The sequence below is a fragment of the Phocoena sinus genome, chromosome 4 (genome assembly GCF_008692025.1).
Source record: "Phocoena sinus isolate mPhoSin1 chromosome 4, mPhoSin1.pri, whole genome shotgun sequence".
NCBI classification, from domain to species: Eukaryota; Metazoa; Chordata; class Mammalia; order Artiodactyla; family Phocoenidae; genus Phocoena; species Phocoena sinus.
The window spans coordinates 83715499-83735222 of record NC_045766.1 but is presented as its reverse complement, the minus strand read 5'-3'; the positions used below and the strand labels follow the sequence as shown (position 1 = coordinate 83735222).

Genomic DNA, 19724 nt, shown 5'->3' with positions numbered 1-19724 from the left:
CACCAGGGAAGCCCTTTGCAAGTATTCCTTATGGAAAGATTACTAGAAGTGACTTGCTGAATATTAAGATATATTCCTTTAAAAAGCTTTTTTTGAAGGCAATTTCTTTAAACATTAAAAAATCAAGCAAATTTGTTAATAAAATAATTACCATTATTTAGTTCCTCACATTCTAGGCAGTGTGGCATGCCCTTTAAATGCATTCATACATTTCAATATATAAAATTTATTATATATAAAAATTCTGATGGTCCAATTCTGAAGGACCTTAATTGTCACACTTGGGAGTTGGATTACAATCCTATGAGCAATGAGGAGTCATTGAAAGTTTCTGAGTAAGGTAATGACCCATCTCCCTCATTCAGAATAAATCATTTCTAGGAAGGCAAGAGAGGAAAGAGATCCATCCAGTTGGTGGAGACATATTAAATGGTATCTAGAGGGCATGGGACCAGACAATGGAGAACAATCCTTGCAAAAAGCTAAACTTCTTCTGCACCCAGAAGTGAAGCAGCATGGCAGCCTTAACAGGAGATAAGCATCTTCCTTCAAGTATTACCTGTCAGACAATGACACTTGATCAGAGCAAGAGTAGGTTAAGGGTGTGCTTTCCCATCCTGCCTATTGTCTCCAATGGCTCCAGATAAACACTATTAAATTGGCAAATGTGGAGATGAGGAGAACACGGGGCCAGTTAAAAAAGAAACACAGAGTTTCCAGGTTTAAAAACTATCCAGCTGAGAATTTTGCTGTGGTTACTCACATATGGAAATGGCCTGAAACAAATGGACCAGAAGCCAGCTAAAGTTCCGAGGAAACTGTATTGCCAAAGATAATAGAATAAGAAAAAAAGATGAGATACAGCATTAACTGGAGCAGGCCTCTTCCACCAGGATGGTACTATTCACAGAGATGGGGTGGGGAATCAAGATCTCTTACTCAATTTAAGGTGCCTACTGGACATCCAATGTAGACAGCAAGAAAATGGTTCTATTTCTACGTCTAGAGCTCAGGTGAGAGATTAAGGTCAGACTTGTGATAAAAATTTGGGGTCATAGACATGTAAATAGTATTTAAAGCTATTGGATTAGAAGAGCTCCTCTAGGGTGTATAATGGACCAGAGAAGGAGGATCTAACAAAAGTGAGAAGTCAGTGAGGTAGGAGGAAAATCAGGGAGTGTGAGGAGTGTGCGGTCATAGAAGCTAAGGGGTGACATTATTACAAAAAAAAAAAAAAAGGATTATTTCACATTTTGAAATGCTTCTGAGCGGCTGAGTAAAATTAGAGTACGCCTCTGTATCAGGGTGTAGACAATGTCCTGCAGCCAAGGACGCATAGTAAACAAATTAGTTAATTATGTTACATTGTGATATAAAGTCCACCTTTGTTAAGAATAAAAATGTTGCCTTTCTTGCCATTCTTAGTAGCTAGATGTAAATCCTGGAAAGACAGTGTTCGTTTTTAATTTTTAAGCTGGAAGGAATTTTAGAGATCATCTAGGCCAACTTTCTAATGTTATGGACAAGGAAATGAATTTGGAGAGGTGGAATGATTGCTCGAACTCCAAAACTGCAAAATGGCAGAAGTGGGGCTGTGATGCAGGTCTCCTAACTCAGGACAGGACTCTTTTCTCTAAAAAAAAACGTGTGTTCATTGACATAAATTTGTTTTCATTTTTCCAAAATGTTATTTTTAAGTAGAGACCAAGACCCATTCAACACCTAATGTGCTGATCTCAAAGAATTTTATTTCAGCAACTACATTCTCAATATCATTTGCCTCAACATTAGAAGTACAAACAGAACAATAATTTGATATTTTTCACATCGCCTTTTCCTAATGTACCACGTATTTTTCACCTAACTGGTTGAGATATGGCAAGTATTCGACAAATGTGTGTTAAATGAATACATTAATTTTGTTATACCTCATATCTAGAATTTACATAGGTACATATACTATTTCAATCTACAATAGAATTTGATATAAACAGGTGATTTTTTTAGATCTTCAAGAAAGAGATTTCTGAAAAATTAAATTAATGCACTATCATAGAGAAAAATAGCAATTCTGGGAAGAGGAGGGTAAAACAAACAGTATCAGAAATATAAAAATAATACACCATATTTTGTTTCCTGTGGAAAAACATTCATAGGAGTAGAATATCTCTAGAAATGAGTCAGGAAAGATTATGAACCCAGAATCACATTTTCATCTATAGCTTTAAAAAATGTAGTTAAAAGAAAAAAAAAAAAAGTGTTTCCACTACACACTTATTTACAATGACTAAAATAAAAAATATTAACAATACCAAGGGTTGCCAAGGATGTGGAGCAACAGGAACTCTTATACATTTCTGGTGAGAATGCAAAATGGTATAGCCACTCACTCAGCAAAACTGTTCGGGAGTTTCTTATAAAATTAAACATACATATTACATCTGACCTAGCAGTATGACTCCTAGATATTTGCCCTAGAGAATGAAAACTATGTTCACACAAAATCCTGTACACAAATGTTTATAGCAGTCCTATTCATAATTGCCCCAAACTGGAAAATAAAAAAAACACAATGTCTTTTGATGGGTGAATGTATAAACAATGTGATACGTCCATACAAAGGAACAATATGAAGTAATAAAAAGAAACAAATCATTGGCACAGGCAACAACATGGCTGAATTGTAAATACATTATGCTGAGTGAAAGAATCCAGTCTCAAAAGGTTACACACTATATGCATCCATTTATATGACAGTTCTCAGAAAGACAAAACTATGGGGATAAAGAAGAGATCATGGTTGCCGGGGAGGGGTTGGTGGATAGGGGAGGGATAAAGGGATGGCATAAAGGAGTTCTTCTGGGTAATGAAACTGCTCTGTACCCTGATAGTGATGGTGGCTGTTACAAAAATCTATACATGTGTTAAAATTTACAGAACTTTAAACCAAGAAATTTATGAGTCAATAAAAATATTCAACATTTTCAGGAAAAAAAACAACCCACTGGCTCACATATTGAATTATTGGAAAAGTATGGACTCAAACAAAGCCAAGGCTTCTCCTACCTAGAAGATAATTTGGTAAGAGATAGTGCTGTTGGTAAAAAAGAAACCTGTAGCTCCGCCTCTGCCATCAGTTGATGAAAAATGAGAATTCTAATATAGCTTTAAGCATTTAATAATAATCCTGTTTACTTAAAATTTGGTCTCTGTAGTTTACTACAGTCATTACTGTTTGAGAATCAAGGATAATACCAGCACTTGGATTTTATAAGTATGACTGGCCTCAGTAGCAAAGTAAAGATTATTACTTAAACTAAAAAGTTATTATATTTCATAAAACCCTAATGATTCTGTGAAAAGACTACTCAGTTCAATTGTGCCTCTAACCCTGTAGCTGCAATCCATTTTCACTGAAATTTCTTGTTTTCAAATGTACATTTCTTTTTAAAATTGTGGTTAAATATATATAACATAAAACTTACCATTTTAACCATTTTTAGGTACACAGTTCAGTAGCATTAGGTACATCACTATTATTGGCAACTATCACCACCATCCATTAGCAGAACTTTTTAATCTTTCATACTCTGAATGCATTAAACAACAACTCTTCACTCTTCCCTCCTCTCAGCCCCTAGTAACCTCTATTCTACTTTCTGTCTCTATGAATTTGACTATTCTGGTACCTCATACAAATGGAATCATACAATATTTGTTCTTTTGGGTCTGACTTATTTCACTTAGCATACTGTCTTTAAGGTTCATCCGTGTACTGTGTGTCAGAATTTCATTCCTTTTTAAGGCTAATATTCCATTGTATGTCTACACCACATTTTATTTATCCATTCATCCAGAAATGGTCATTTGGGATGCTTCCACCTTTTGCCTATCAATTTTACACCCCTTTGACATTGTTGTCAGCCACCATTTATTTCCCCACAAATCAGACTCAAGGCATATTCTGGTACCTTGAGCAATGTATGGCATTTCATTTTCAATACAGGTTTAAAGAGGACTCTTAAAATTTCATTAACTATACTTAGTTTCTAATTAACTATGGTAAAAGCAATTCTATGTATATCAAATTTCTGTTCAAGTTTGGTCATTAGCTTAATGTGTGTGCTTGTGTGTGTCACATGCATGTCTGTGTGATAATACATAGATACAGCTGTATTATGCGTAATGTTAAAACTTTATTGCCTGGTTAGGAAAGTAGTCATTATCCAGAAAAAAATGGTTTTCCAGTGTGAAGAAGCATGTTAAACTTAACTAAATTGAAAATTTTGAGATGAAATAGGTTCCTGTAAGGGTCTAGCATTGTAGCTAAACTCCACCCTTGACCAATTAAAACAGAACATCTAGGGTGAGGTCAATGCATTGGTATTTTGTTCTTAAACTTCATAGGTGATTTTTTTTTTTTTGCGGTACATGGGCCTCTCACTGTTGTGCTCTCCCGTTGCGGAGCACAGGGTCTGAACACGCAGGCCCAGCGGCAATGGCTCACGGGCCTAGCCGCTCCACGGCATGTGGGATCTTCCCGGACCGGGGCACGAACCCATGTCCTCTGCATCAGCAGGCAGACTCTCAACCACTGCACCACCAGGGAAGTCCTAGGTGATTTTAATGTGCAGCCAAGATTAGGAATCTCTGAGCTGGAGAAAGAGATCCTGAGTCGGGGGGAGTAAACAAATGAAAGTAACTGTAAAAGGCAGTTTGGGTCTAAAGCATGGAGGTGAGGAAAGAGAAATTTAGAATTGTAAATGACAGAAGAACCACTCCAACTGGGAGAGATTAAGTAGCCTTTTAGTTGAAAGCAGAAGAGCAGAAGAGGTGTCAATTATAAGGATAATTAACATTTAGATTTTAAAGAGCTACAGAACCTAAACTAGAACATAAGCTATGAAAATGGTCTAAGGACTTCATTAGATCTTAGAGAGATATAATGTGAGAATAAGATAAAAAGGTGAGCTATAAGGTGAGAACAAGATAAATAGGTAAAATATTTAGAAGACCAGGAGTTAACAGAGTTTTGGCTATATCAAGTCTATTGATTGTGTGTAGTTTTTTTTTTCTACATTTAAACGTTTGTACCGTGTGAGCTTTATAAGCGGAACATGAAGTAATTTCTCATCCAAGTAAACATTTATTTTATATAGAAAAGCATGGTTTGAATATATCCATTGACCTGCCTTGCTTCTCTTGACTATTCTTACCTGAAGTGACAAGTGTTCTGTCTGAGTTATATTAATCCATCCCCGGTAATTAGATAATGAACCATCTACCTCACAACCTCCTTCTCCCAGTCACTCCACCAAAGCTGAACGGCTATTTGAGCATTAAAAATGACCAGAACATTACACTACAGTAGCATCTCTAAAGAAAAAAAAAAATTCTCAGCAAGAATATCATGTCACTCAAATTTGAAATGAAATCTCTTCATTATAAGAGATGCAACCATTAAAATTATTTCATTGATTAAAACTAAACAAACTAAAAAGGCAGGATACTGCAAGAGCACTTTTCCTTTTCTTTTTCTTTCTTGTCATTTTGGAAAATGAAAAGAATGGAAGAGAAATGAACAATAACCACCTAGAAATAAACACTTAATATTTTATACAAGTTTTGCATCTTGCTTTTATCCCTTGACATTATATAAGCATTTTTTTATCTGATTAAAATCTCTTCACAAACATTATTTGTCTTTCTAACCACACCTCTATTATTTGTCACATTTCTAGCTAGAGTGACCGCTCTCACCAGACTACTGAGGCTCAGGTAGGAGTCACATAAGATAAACAAGAATTCATGTTTTTTCTGCATAAATTCTTTAAACTGAAGGCATTGGGCAAAGAAGTGGACCTACAACTTGGCGCAAGCTTGTCATGATCAGTGCCTTTTGACTTCTTCAGTCCCCTAGAGTTAAGAGACACAAAAGTAATTGGGAGCATATTCTAGAGGGAGTTTCCCACAACTGTAAATGGTTCACTCTGAGTCAGCACTCTCTAAAAGGAAGGAGTGGACAGCTGACTGGCTGGAAGGGCCAAGAAGACCCAACCCACCCAGGGTTGGACTCATAAGGGACCAGGGAAGATTTGTGCAGATGAGAAAGTCTGGGGTATCAAAATATATTTTATTTTTTCCTTCATGCTTCCTAATCCCATAACCAATCACCTTCTTCCACTCTTGTACCCTCTCTCATTTTTTTTATTTGGGAGGAGGATATTCTTTCTTTTTCTTTATCCCTTCCCTCTCCCAGTCCCCCAATCCCTTCTTTTCTCTCCCTTCTTTTTCTTAAAGCCTTTATCATAACTGACTATAACATGAAGTAAAGTACATCTGTTTAGCTGTGGTTATTATACCACAACTTCCCTGTGTTTTTAATTTAGCTTCTGGTACCTCTGCCCTTTATCCATAAAGGGTGAGTTGTTGTCAGGACTACTCTATGATGGAATCTAGAATGTACTGATTCTGAGAAATACAGTACCTCAGATTGTGCAGTCCTCTCTTGCCTGATTCCAATTCAGATGTTCTGCCCATCTCATTGGCTGAAGTCTATTCAAGCATATTCTAAAGGGGACCTCTGATGTTTGTTTTTAACCCAAGGCTTCTGGGTCTGCTCCTTCAATTACTTAAACTTCTATGAATTTTCTGTTGGGAATATAGTCCTGAAAACTTATCTTGCAGAAGGTTTATTTATTTGTTTATTTTTCCTCAGTGAGTGAGAGAAATAGAAGTCAGAAAGTCTAGTGAGATTTACAACAGAAAGAGAAGAATAAGTCACATCCAGCAAGGAATTTGGAAGTGAGTAGAAAAATTAATTGACCTGGGCCAAGGAGAGTTAGTGAGCGCTCTTGAAGAGGAGAGTGAGGAAAAGGAAGAGAAACATAGGGGGTATCTATAATGGAGAGATATATTGTGGATGAAAGAGATGACAAAAAAGAAAATTAAGTTTTATTTTTTCTGCATTGCAGGTTATATATAACTTTTGCTTGCTCAACTATTATTTCTTTGTATGTGGTTCCAGTCATGAAGGTGTATCATGAAAAGTCTCAGCTTTACACACACACACACACACACACACACACACACACACTGTGCTTGTTAACAAGAACTAATACCATCATTTTTTTCATGTTTGTGTTCATATAAACACACAAATATATTTACTCACAAATATTTATTATCCTGAAAATTTGCTCTTTCACCTAATAAATTATGGTCATCCTTCCAGGTCGACAGCAATAGATATAATTCATTCTTTCCCGAATGGCTGTATAATCTTCAATAACAACTGTACATATCACATGGTATTCATGTAGTCACATTAATTAATGCAGTATTCTTTTTTTAAAGCAAATTTTACTGAAATTTTCTAAATTTTTACACAGGATACTCAACAAACACTTACTGAATACCTATCTGGTGACAGTTTTAGTGACTGAGAAAATTACTTAATTACCCATGGTTCTTTCCCTCAAAAGAAAAAAAAAAAAAATCAGTCCAATGTGGGAAATAAAGCAGTTTAAAAATATTTTTTTTTTAACTTGAGAGAATCTCTCAGAGAATTTATAATAAAGAATGGTTTAAAAATAAGTCTTTAAAAGAAGTAATTTATCACCAGCAATTTATTCTTAGTCATTGTTTCCAATGTATGAACAGTACTTAGCAGCAACAGGGTACTTCTCTTTATGGCAACTCAAGAAACAAACTAATTTCTAACCACTAAGAGCTCAGATAAAGCACCTTACTCCTGAGACCTAAGTGATTTATAATTCTACTAATACTTTTACTGTGAAAGTAATACATGATATTTATGAACTATCTTTATTCCATGGAATTCTAAATATCATTTGACGTCTTTGCATAATGTCTGTAAGATAGAGAAAAGTGTCCCCTACAGACAAGGAAAATTATCTTAACACAGAACTGTTTGACAATGCCTGAATCAAGTCTCTAGATAGTTAGCCCCTTGCTCCTTCCTCTCAGCTACACTGGCTGTCTCTCTAGTGGTACCTGCAAAGATTATGTGGATAGTATTATGTCATCAACCAGAGTCTTATATAGCAGGATAGAGTCAGTTCTTATTAAAAAAACAAGAGCTTTTCATGCAAACTATTTCTCTGTCTGATAAAAGGATTTATACATAAAACTCTGCTGACAAGTTTTCTAGGTGAGATGAATCTAAGTTAACTAACTGAGCAACCAGACTAATTGGTCCCTCCCACTTTCCAGTCCTACAAGAGGATAAGACAACTGTAGCATTAAATGTGTAACCCAGGCTCACAGCTATTCCTGGCAGCCCTAATCCATAGAGGAAATCACAAATCAGTAACAACAATGACAATGATAACAATGTTAGACATATATTGGTTATTGATTATTTAATAAAGTTTTACAATGTTCAAATAAGGTAAACAAAGAACAGTTCAGTAAAATTGTAGCAAAGGTTAAGCAAATTTCGTATGGTTAGGTTATTGCAAATAAGTTAACGACTTTGTCAAAAATCTAAATCTTCTACTACTTGGTAACTATTATTTTCCTGTATCTCTGAAGACATTTTATCATAAGAAGTTTGTAACCCTGAGAATCTGATATTAATCAGAAGACTGACTTCATTCTGTATTACATTTCTCATGACCTCCTGAAAAAATGTCAGTTCAGCATGGCCTCCTTCCTTTTCCAGTTGATTCAAAGAATGGTGCTTTCAAATTGCCATTTGGGATATATGAAGCGGTGCATTTGGAGCCAATGTGCTGCAACCTGAAGTGTAACACTCTTTATTGCTCTTGAGAAACATGTGCCTAATTCCCTGGAAATTTACTGTTTCAAAGAGTCACAAGTCTCCTGATTGCTTCTCATCAGTGTTGAGGAGATTAGATAAGCTTCCTCCCTCTTACAAAAGCTTTTCCTTCATTCAAAATTCCTTTGAGAACAAAACACTGAACCAGAATTGGATTTTTAACAAAATATTATAATATTGTAGATAACAGTTTTTTTTTTTCTCCTGAGGAGACCCAGCAGTTCAAAACATATACTAATGTACTTTCTGATTTAGGGCTACTAGCCACATATTGGAAGGAGCAAGGCTGAGGTAAAAGAACAAAGTCCCTTCTGTGAAGCAGGAAGGATTTTTTTCATTGAGTTATTTTAGAAGGCTTGAATGGACTGCTAAGGGCTTTCGCACAGAAAGACTTGGAAGTCAAACTCAAGAAATAGAGGGGAAAAAACAAATACAGAACTATAACAGGTAGGCATTTTACCGTAAACTTGTTATGCATACTGGTGCTATTCTATAGTGACAGACAGTTTTAGAATAATCGTTCAAGTGTAACAACAGTAGAAATGACCTCAGAAATGGAGGTATATACATGTGGTGTTGCAAAAGTTGACACGGACGGAAATTCAGGATCATGTATGCAGTAGGACCTGCCATCAACGAATGTTTCAAACCTCTCCCTCTTCCTCTTCTTCCATATTGTCTCTCTCCCTCTCTCTCTCCCTTACTCCTTCTTTCCCTCTTTCTCTCTCTCTCTCTCTCTCCCTCTCCCCCTCTTTCTCTCTTTCTCTATCTCTCCGGCCCTCACCAAGGAGATCACTTCTAATGTTGTCCTCAGTGGTCATTAGAAAACAATATTAACAATTGATAAATATATTTGGATTTTCTGCTTTGCATTTTTTTTAGTAGCAGTAATGAGCACTTTTATTGACCTATATCTCTGATCAGGCGTATAAGGCTTCAATTAAGTTAGACTTGAGAAGGAAAATGTAAACCTTATTCTTTCTTATTGGTCTAATAAACACAATATTTTACTTCTTTCACTTTTCAAAGATGTTTTCAAGTACGATCAAGGTTACTAGTACCATTGTCTGCGATATGATTGGGACCTTGGGCACAGACACACAGTGAGTCAAGATGATGTAGTGACGAAAGACTAATGTCATGGATTTGACCAATCTTCCAGCTCTTCATTTCTGAAAGATGGAAAAATATATAGGGGCTCTATTTATTTCCAGGCAAGATGATATAACTTAACCATAAAAGCATCCTCTCAACATATTCTCTTTTTTCTTGGGAAATCTACGAGAGCATGTGTTAAATTCTACTTTGCCACATAAGGAGTTGAGGTATGCAGACCACAGAATACTAGCATCAGGAGAAGAGCAGACTTGGAGGTGGGTGGAATAATGGAAAGAATACTTGGGATCAGAGAGATCTGCGTTTGGATCCTGGCTCTGGGTTTTACTAAGATGTTGGGCGGCAGGGGGCTATTTAATCTCACTGTTCCTCAGTTTCCTAAAATGTAAACTAAAGGTTATAATATTTATTTTGAGACACTGTTGTGGGAATTAAATGTAAAGAGCTTTATGCAGAGAGGGTGCCTGCTAAACGTAACTTTTTTCTTTACCTTCTTAACTTTTTTCAAAGTTTTTCAGACATTTGGACTGTTAGAGAACTAATGGCCTCTGTGACCATGTGACCCGAAGTGATAACAAAACGCAATAGATAAAAACACCAAACAGGAGATAGTACAGGGTTTGAATCAGTTAGGTCTGGCATCAATACAAAACTCACTTACTGGCTTTGCAATCTTGGATGTTACTTAATCTTTCTGGATCTCAGTGTTCTCATTATAAAATGGAAATTATTCCTGCTTTGCTGAGTGGTTGCTGAGGGTGGTAGCAAGGATTAGAGACAAATTTTATAAAGCAGCTGGTACATTAAGTAAACAGATTGTGAGTAATATTTATTGTTCAGATTTTTATTAATTAAAACTTGTCTATAGATTCATCTCCTATACTTAATATTCCTTTTTCCACCCAAGACCTTGAAAGGGCTACAATAGGGGCTTGGATCACAGATTAGCTGGTTTGGCTGTGGTAATCTAGCTCTTAAGCATTAGAATTACAGTTCCAGCCCTGCCATTAACTATTTAACTGTATGACTTGAACAAGAATTCTAGGCCTAAATTTTGTTCATTTCCAAAATGAGGAGACTGGAATAAATAATTCCTAAGGCTCTCTGTAGACATAATATTTTGATTCTGGTGTCTTTTTACTGAGTTGCAATAGATAAGTACTCATATCTTTAGAGCTTAACCTACTTCTCTATGTTTTTAATTTTCACATTCCCTCTACTCTATTTCTTCTTTAATTGCAAAAGGGAATAATTTCTATCACTTTGCAAACAAACCAATATCTCTGTTCTGATTTAGTGGCATTCCAGAATATTAATCATCATACTTTAAAACAGTCTGGATTGTTTTAATCCAGAAATTCAGTCATATTATAGGTAGTATTAATGAGGATAATGATGATTCATTTTCAAGGCTTTCTGTGCCTCCAGGCCCCTGGCCATTGCACATGACAAAATATATTAAAAATAAGATTAAGGTTTAACAGTTAAAAATACATTCTAAGAGTAAAACACATTTTTGTACTCATTTCTACACTATACAACGAGCACTTAAAAATAAACAAAAATAACAGATTCATTAAGCAACAACAGAATTTTAATAATTATTGACTAGAAAGGAAATAAAATTAACTTGACCTTATCTTAGAAGGTTGTCAGAGACCTATTTTGGTTACGCAGATGGGAAACATGTTGTGAACTATTAGACCTCTGTTTCTAAAGTCCAAGCCCTCCTCAAATTCAGAAGTAAACCTTCAGTGAGGATTCACAATGAATATATAGATGATATAAGCTTACGTATATTATGTACCTTTGAATTACCTTCATCTTGTTCTACTCTTAAGCTATTCTTCAATTAATATTTATTTACTTACTTTTTTTTGCATGTCTACTATGTGCTTTTCCAGGGTATTCAGAATAAGATCCAAATTCCCCACCCTGGCTACTTCTCTGACCTCACCTCCAGTCGCTCTCCTCCTTTGCTTCTTTTGCTCTAGCTACTCTGGAATCCTTTTATTTCCTTGAATACACTGTTTGTCCTTGCCTCAGGGCTTTGTCCATGCTGTTTCTGTTGGGAGCTTTCTCCCCCACTCAAACTTCCATCCCCACCCCAAATTGTTCACCTGGCTGATTCTTTCTGTCTTTCAACCCTCAACTTAAATGACACTTTCTCTAAGAATTCTTTCCTGAGCACCCAGTGGACAGAACAATAGATTTTCCCCACCCATTATTGTCTTGCATACCAATTAGCTCTTCTCATGGACTACAATTTGTAATTTTGTAATTATCTGCATACTTATTTGACATTGGATTCCCTTAGAAGACTATAAATTTCATGAGACACTAAGGGATCGTTTCTTTATTCCCAATATTAAGCATGGTTGAATAATGAATTAATGATTCTACTGTGGTAGATTCTATAGGGTTAAGAAATATTAATAATTAAATATGGGCTCCATCCCTAAGAATTTGCTTTCTAGTAAAAAAAAAAAATAAATATAGCATGCCCATAAATATTGTTTAAAAATACAGAAAGTAATTCATGTCTCAAAAAATGTGTAGGAGGGTGCTGTATTAGGTTTCTAGGCTGCTGTAACAAATTATTACAAACCTGTTAACTTATATAAATTTATTCTTTCACAATTTCGAAGACCAGAAGTTCAAAATGAGATTGTTGGCAGGGCTGCTACAGGTGCTAAGTGAGTTTGGTAGGTAGGGGAGAGTGGACTATTTCTGGCTAGGTCAGGGAGAGAAGGTTTCATGGAATAAATAGCATTTAAAGTAACCTGGAAGGATGGATTAGATTTGCATATGGAAAAGCAGAACGATGGGCATTCCAGATAACAGAAACAATACTAATAAATGAGGGTGAGGAAATCTGGCCTGAGTGTATGGTATATTAAACCATAAAATTAAGTCAAAAATTAGGACAGAATTAGATTTTACAGTGTCATGAATATTGGTTAGGCATTGTTTGGTAATTACTATAGAATATTAAAGTTTTGTCTGAACAAAAGTGACATGATCTTAGGGCTCCTGCTTCATGAAACCTAATGGGGCAACAGTGTTTAGGATGAATAGGTCTCCCCTCTCTGTTTCTCCCGAGTACGAGATTAGTACAACCAAGAGAAGATGAAAACCTGACGAGGACAGAGATACCAAAAAAAGAATTACTGGCCACTTATTGGATACTTGGAGGGGATAGGAGAGGGAATAATGAGATATTTTGAGCCAAGATGACCTGGAGAATTGGAGTGAAGAAAATTAGGATAGTCAAAAGAAGGATGATTTTTAACTAGGAGGATAATTACTTGATATATTGATTCTGAGAAACTGGTGTGATATCTGTATAGTTGAAGATTTAAATAAGGAAACTGGAAATAACAGTGCTGTAGTTTGGGACTTAAGATATAAATGTGTGCGCTATCAACAGTGAAATAAATGAAGTCATACAACCCTGCAAAACAGTGTCAAATCATGGGAAAAGTATGCATGTGGAGTTTGACAGACATATTCACATCCTATCTCAACCAATTACCTTTTGTATGACCTGGGACAAATTGCTTAATTCTTCCACTTTCTCGTTTGTGAAAAAAGGGGAAAATAATATTATCCCTTAGTCAGGATTACCTGAATTGAGTATTTAAAAGACCGATCATCTTTAGATCTGCTTTCATATTTTGGTGGCATGATTCCCAGTAAGACATATATTTATTTTTCAATCCATTATCTTAAAAATATGTAACACAGTCTTTTTACAAACTTTTTTTCTTTGATTCTATTTCTTAAAAGCATATTGACTGTGATCCTCTAAACTGATTTCATGACCTATGAATGAGTTGCAACCTATACTTTGGAAAACATTGGCCCTAACCAGCATTCTATACTCGGGTCACACCATTACCATTGTTTCCTCAACTTCCCTCTGCCTAGGCTGCTTGCTAATATGATATTATTCCTTGATGGTCCAGATGAAGTGATAACCATTTATTTCCTCTACTACACCCATAAAATACTTTGTCTATAAGAAAGATGTATCTGTTGTCCAACTACTACTCTGGTCTCTTTGGATTGTCAAATGACAGAATCCAGTAAAGGAAACCTGAAATAAATTACCAGGGCAAGTAATTCATTTTAAACTATTAAAGTTTATTTCAATTTTTCCAGACCCTGAGAAACTTTTCTCTGATGGAAATGACTCCTGGCAACAATGACATTCTGACACCATGCCTGATGCACCCTCTTTGGGAAGTTTGAATTCAACATCACAATGGCTGTGTTCAGATTACCGGTTTCATCTTGCTTGTAAGCCCAATTAAACTACTGAAGTTTCTAATGGCCTTCTGTCCACTTTGTAAATCACCATAAAGAATATTAAACCAACCACATAAATTTGCCTCTGTGTGACTCAATGCACAACCAGAGGCACAATACCAAAATGCATAATAAAAAAATAACAATTTTTTGATAACAATAAATGCTTTTAGAATAGCCTTTATATATGAATTTTGGACTAGTTGGTAGAGGGGACCACAGTTCAGTGGGTCTCATAAGATGAGCCTAAGGCAATTTGTTCCTCAGCAAACACAGCTCAGACCCTGAGTGTAGAAGAAAGATCAAAGCCTCAGAGTCCAGAGTTGGGTTTACTCTCAGGCCTAGATGTCTGAGAATGATTCGCATTGGTAATCAGTATGGTTTGGGTAACCTGCATGCCCTACCCTGGGCCTCAATTTGCTTATTCCAAAATGGGATGACTGGACTTTTATTTCTTATATCCTTTCTACCTGTAACGTTTGCCGATGCTCTGCCCTTACATCTCTTTCACCTCAATCTTTTAATCTTAAAACATGTGAAATGTGTTTATAAAGTTCTTTGATGTCCCTAAATGTTATCCAACATGATAACAGTACAATTCATGAAGCCTAAATTTTATCATTTTAGCTTTGCCTCAGAGGCCAAGTTTTATGAGAGCCTTAATTTGCACCACCAGAAGCTAATTTAATAAAAATGAAGGGACCCCTTTTAGAAATAAATTAAAATTGGTGGGGGAGGGCAGGTAACTTTATGCAAAAGAAAAAACAACAGCAACAAAAAACCAGGAAACTCAGCTTAGAGGGGTCAAATTGTTCTGAGTTCTAAATAATGCTGTGGTCTTCTTTGTGCTGAGAAACTGGTCCTGGTTTTTGACACACTGAAAGTAGAAGTTTCTAATGGCAACTTCCCAAACCTCTGGACTCTTGACCCAATACCTTTTGTACCATTTGCCCCATTTTCTTGAAGCACAATCTACTGCATAGTAATTAGACAAACAGGTACAGAGCATCATCCATCCTAGAGCCAGGTAGATTTATCTTTGGAGACAACTTCAGTGTATGGGATGTAAGACACAAACAGAAAACTAGTGAAGACCACTTCACAGACAAAAAGGATATGTATGAATGGGCACTTCTCATTCTGCTCAGGTGAAAGAAATATAAAGTCAAAGAGGAGAAAGACTAGGCGACTGATGCCTAATGTTACGTGGTAAATAGTAGGTTTGTCTTTGACAAATTCCTTTATAATTATCTTCCTGACTGTCTAAAACTTTATTCAACACATCTTCACAATATTCTCTGAATGAATGACTCCTAAAGTTCTGACTTAAATTTTCTAATTGTACTAATAACAATAGCTGTTTCTTGATTACTACTATTATGCCAAGTACTGGGGATTACAAAAATCAATAAGAGATATACCCTGATTTTAGAGACCTTACCATCTATGGTTTTCGACTGTGGTAGTTATGACAAAAATAACAATAACCATCATGTATTCACTCATACCATGCAGGCACTGTGCTCAGTGGGCAGCATATATAAGCTGCCAAAGTTCCCTCCAGTTCACCAGATACCCTGACAGTGAAGTGATCTTGCTCTGTCCATGCATCATCTCTCAAAGAAAAAAAAAAAAAGGACCTAACAGGAATTCAGACAATAGGCAGGGATATTTAAGCAACGTCAGAACTGTCTACAGTAAACATACAAGAACTGTAGTCAATAATGAAAGAGTGCAGTAAACCAAAGTGAAAATGGAAGAAATCATCTGAATCACCGTTAGTGTACTCTGTCGAGAGGAACTGTGACACTTTGAAAACCACGATGCAGTAAACCCCACATCCGGCATTCCAACAATGACACAAGGAGATGAATGCTATTTAAGTGTTTTAAGACTCTCTAGCAAAAGACCTCATAACACGTTAAATTGTAAAACTTAGGAAGACATCATAACCTTCTGGACTTCACTACGAAAATGAACATTTTGATCTAAAATTAAAAAAATATAACACTGAATTTCCTTGTAGTATTTCATAACCTTTGAGTGCGGCATTAAAATGCTTTTCTTTTTTCCCCCACCACCTCTAAGCTTCTGTTTTCTTACCCTGGGCGTCTGAATCTTTTATATGCTTGGGTTCTATTCACTGCCTGTTATTCAGACATTGAAATCCCAAATGTTAATTGTTCTTCCAAGTACATTGACAAAACAGCAGCTAAATAAGGGTAGACCAGACTGTGGTAGACTCTGACATGCATTTATGGAACAATGGGGCTCTGAGAGACAGCCTTGTAGCTCACGGGAAGACATAAGATGTGCTATTTTGACTGCTTCATAGCAGAATGGGGAACACACGCACACAAGGGAATTATGCATTTTACTTAGTTTTGCCCAAAGTCCTCAAAGCAACAAAATCTTGTGATGTCATCATGAACTTTCTTTCTCTCCATTTACATTGACACAAAGGCTAAAAATTTCTAATGACATCACAAAGGAAAAAGGAACCTACTTTGATTCCATAAGAAATCTGTTACCTTCTAAGAGACTTGTACCAAAATGTAAGAATCCTTCCTGACAGGGTGTATGTCACTGTGCTGATGCACGGTGGGTGACACCCTCCCTAATGCAATTCAAACCAGCCAAAAGAAAGGATTCACAATTTAGGTTGGATAAAAAAGACATACTGAATATTGAGCCTTACAAATTTTCTTTTTTTAAAGAAGGAAATCATTTAAACATGTATTTCTTCAGGGATATTCAAATTTTTACGCATGTCTGGTTACTATGTTACCAATATTTTTGTCCTTTTTTTGAGTTGGTCACAAAAACACAGAGGAAGGTAGAGGAAGCTTTCACTTACAAGAATGCGGTGCAGCTCAATCTTTTGTTTTTAAGGTGCAGTGATTTCAGTCTCTAAATGTAACTTCAGGCAGTCTGAAAAGAAACAGGTTAAAATCTCTTCCAGTTATAATTGGTATTTCAGATTTAATTAAAAATTAAACTTTCATAATGTTTCACCATCCAAAGCAATGCATTATCAGTCAAGCGTGGCTTTTTTTTTTTTTCCTAAGGAAAAAAAAAAAACTCTCTTCCCAGAGTCGTTTTTTTAATGAAAAGAAAAGGATCTAAAGAGGAAAAAAAGCAATTCTGAAAAACAAAATATGCCGCCATGTTAAGGACTTCATAATATGACTAGAAGCTCAGTGTTTCTGAATTTTACCTATATTCTGATTTTTTAAAAACTCCTAAATAATTCCAAAGCCTCAAGATTACATAAAATGTTATTTCAGAGAAAAAAGAAGAAAATCTACAATCTGAATACACATATTAAAGGGAAATATAACTTCAAATAAAATTGGAAAAAAATGTTACATCTACTACTTTCAAATGACTGAGTTGGTGGTGGGGCAAATGGTGAAGTAGAGGTAAAGGAACATATTTAGCAATACAAATGCCCATTGCAAGGTATTGTGGGTTTAGTGCACTCCAGACCACATCATATTATATAGCTAGTCACATGCAGCACTGCTATTTGAAGCAACATGGGAAGACCATCAGGGTTTGAACCGGTCTTCTTGATTTAAATAACTGTGAACACATTTAAAAAAATACCTATTTTTAATCTTTGAATTAAGAGTCCAGGCATTAAAATTAAAATATGTCATAAATACTTGGGCTTAAGATGTCATACTAATTTTTTCAATCCTTTCTTTCTTCATACAACACCATCTATGAATAAGATAATAGTTAAAAAACAGGATTAAGTCATCCCTATTTTTAGCTTCAAATAACTGATACAACAGGTTTAGAAAAACAGACCTTTTAAGTGTAAAATGGAGACAGAACAATTATCTTTTTTTTACTTTACAGCATGGCAGTACATTTTTTTATATATTTGTAGCACTAAATATGGTATGTTTATGTCCACCTTCCCACTAATGCAAGGTAATATTGCCATATATGAGAGTATGATCATAGATCAGCCCTGAAATTGCATTTGTTTTTAGAAAATGCATCTAGTTCTTACTTGTGAATTCTATTTTCTTTTTCTCTTGTATTATACAGAGGAATATTTTGGGTATTGTGTCTATTTGATGCATATAGATTTTAAGTTCAAACTGGCTTAAATTCACTAGGTCTATCCATGAATGGATCCAAAAAAAAAAAAGATCACTGACATTGACTAACTAAACTTTTCCCCTGCTTCTCACATGCCTGAATTAGACTAAAAATGCACCAGTGTAAAGACAGAAATTATGGAGGCGTCACCAGGGACAACTGACTGAGAGGAGGGGAGTTCACACATTTCCTTATAAGGCAACAAAACATTCATAAAAGAAACTGACAAAAATAACTCATGATCAGAAATAATAAGGAATAACAATAATCCCCAATAAACGATTCAGAAACATAAAAACTGCTCACCTCTATATAAATCTGAATCACCAACTAGCATTGTTCTACTCACCGATCACGTATAGTTAGTGAAACGGATTCAACTGTCTCGTTTAGACAAGAAAGGGTGATAGAAACTAGGCTGCATATTTATATATAAACTACTTAACTGACAACTAGCAGTTCAGTTTAATCAGTCAGATTTCCTTTTCCTTAATTCACCAGATGTTGAGTGAATTGAACTCTTAGTTCAAAACAATAAAGCAGTTTCTACGAACAGAAAGTCAAGTTACATTCTCCTCTTCTCATGTCATTCCTCTTTCTCTTCTTTGACCTTTCTCTTCCCTTCTCTATATCTGCCCGTTTCTTCCTTACTTTCACTTTCTTCCTTATTTATTTTCTCCCTCTCTCTTCTCTCTTTTTTTTTTCCCCCTTGGTGAGGGTAATGAAGCTCAAAAATAACATCTTGTATCCTGTTGAGGGAAACTTGGTCACAACTATCCTTCCAGATGACAAACTCATTCTTAAATGTCTGCTTCCCAATCCAAAGAAAACAGAGTAATTGAGAAAATAGAGATGTAACATCACTTAGCACTACCAACACCACCACTTTTAATTCCCATGTTACATTCATCACAAGGAGGACTGAAGTTTATTTACGTTATCCCCTAACCTCAAATAGGACCACAAATAAGACTAATAACAGGACCATTTTGTGGCACTCAGGCAAACGGCTGGTCAAAACAGATGGATCTTACTTTGCGCCAGGACTCAAAAAATGCAGTCGCCAACACACTGTTGGCGACTACATATCTTGGCCCAAGGATGGACCTGGAAGTGGGACCAGTTGTCTTTGATATGAATACTGTTCCTATTCATATCTGCCTCATGAGAAATCATTAACTCTGTTCCTATGTAGTGGGGTTAAGTATTGGGTAGAAACTCTTTGGAAGATTGATCATTGAGAAAGTGAAATATTCTGAAGGCATGTCAGATTAAGGAGCAGAGAAGTTAGGACTAGGACCTTATTTTTGGCACTACTGTCTACTTTTCAACTTCCTGTTTTTTTCAAGTTCAGTACTGTACACTGAACCCACTTTTA

The 19724-nt window shown here is 35.7% G+C and overlaps 1 protein-coding gene across 4 annotated transcripts in view; it reads right to left on the bottom strand.

Annotated features, from left to right (window-relative positions):
- Positions 1 to 19724, bottom strand: part of ZBTB20 (zinc finger and BTB domain containing 20) — an 806470-nt gene that overhangs the window by 440318 nt on the left and 346428 nt on the right. For all 4 annotated transcript variants that reach the window (XM_032629540.1, XM_032629557.1, XM_032629541.1 and 1 more), the window contains one exon: positions 17088 to 17161. The gene's annotated coding sequence lies outside the window, so the exon portion shown is untranslated. The remainder of the gene's footprint in view (positions 1 to 17087; positions 17162 to 19724) is intronic.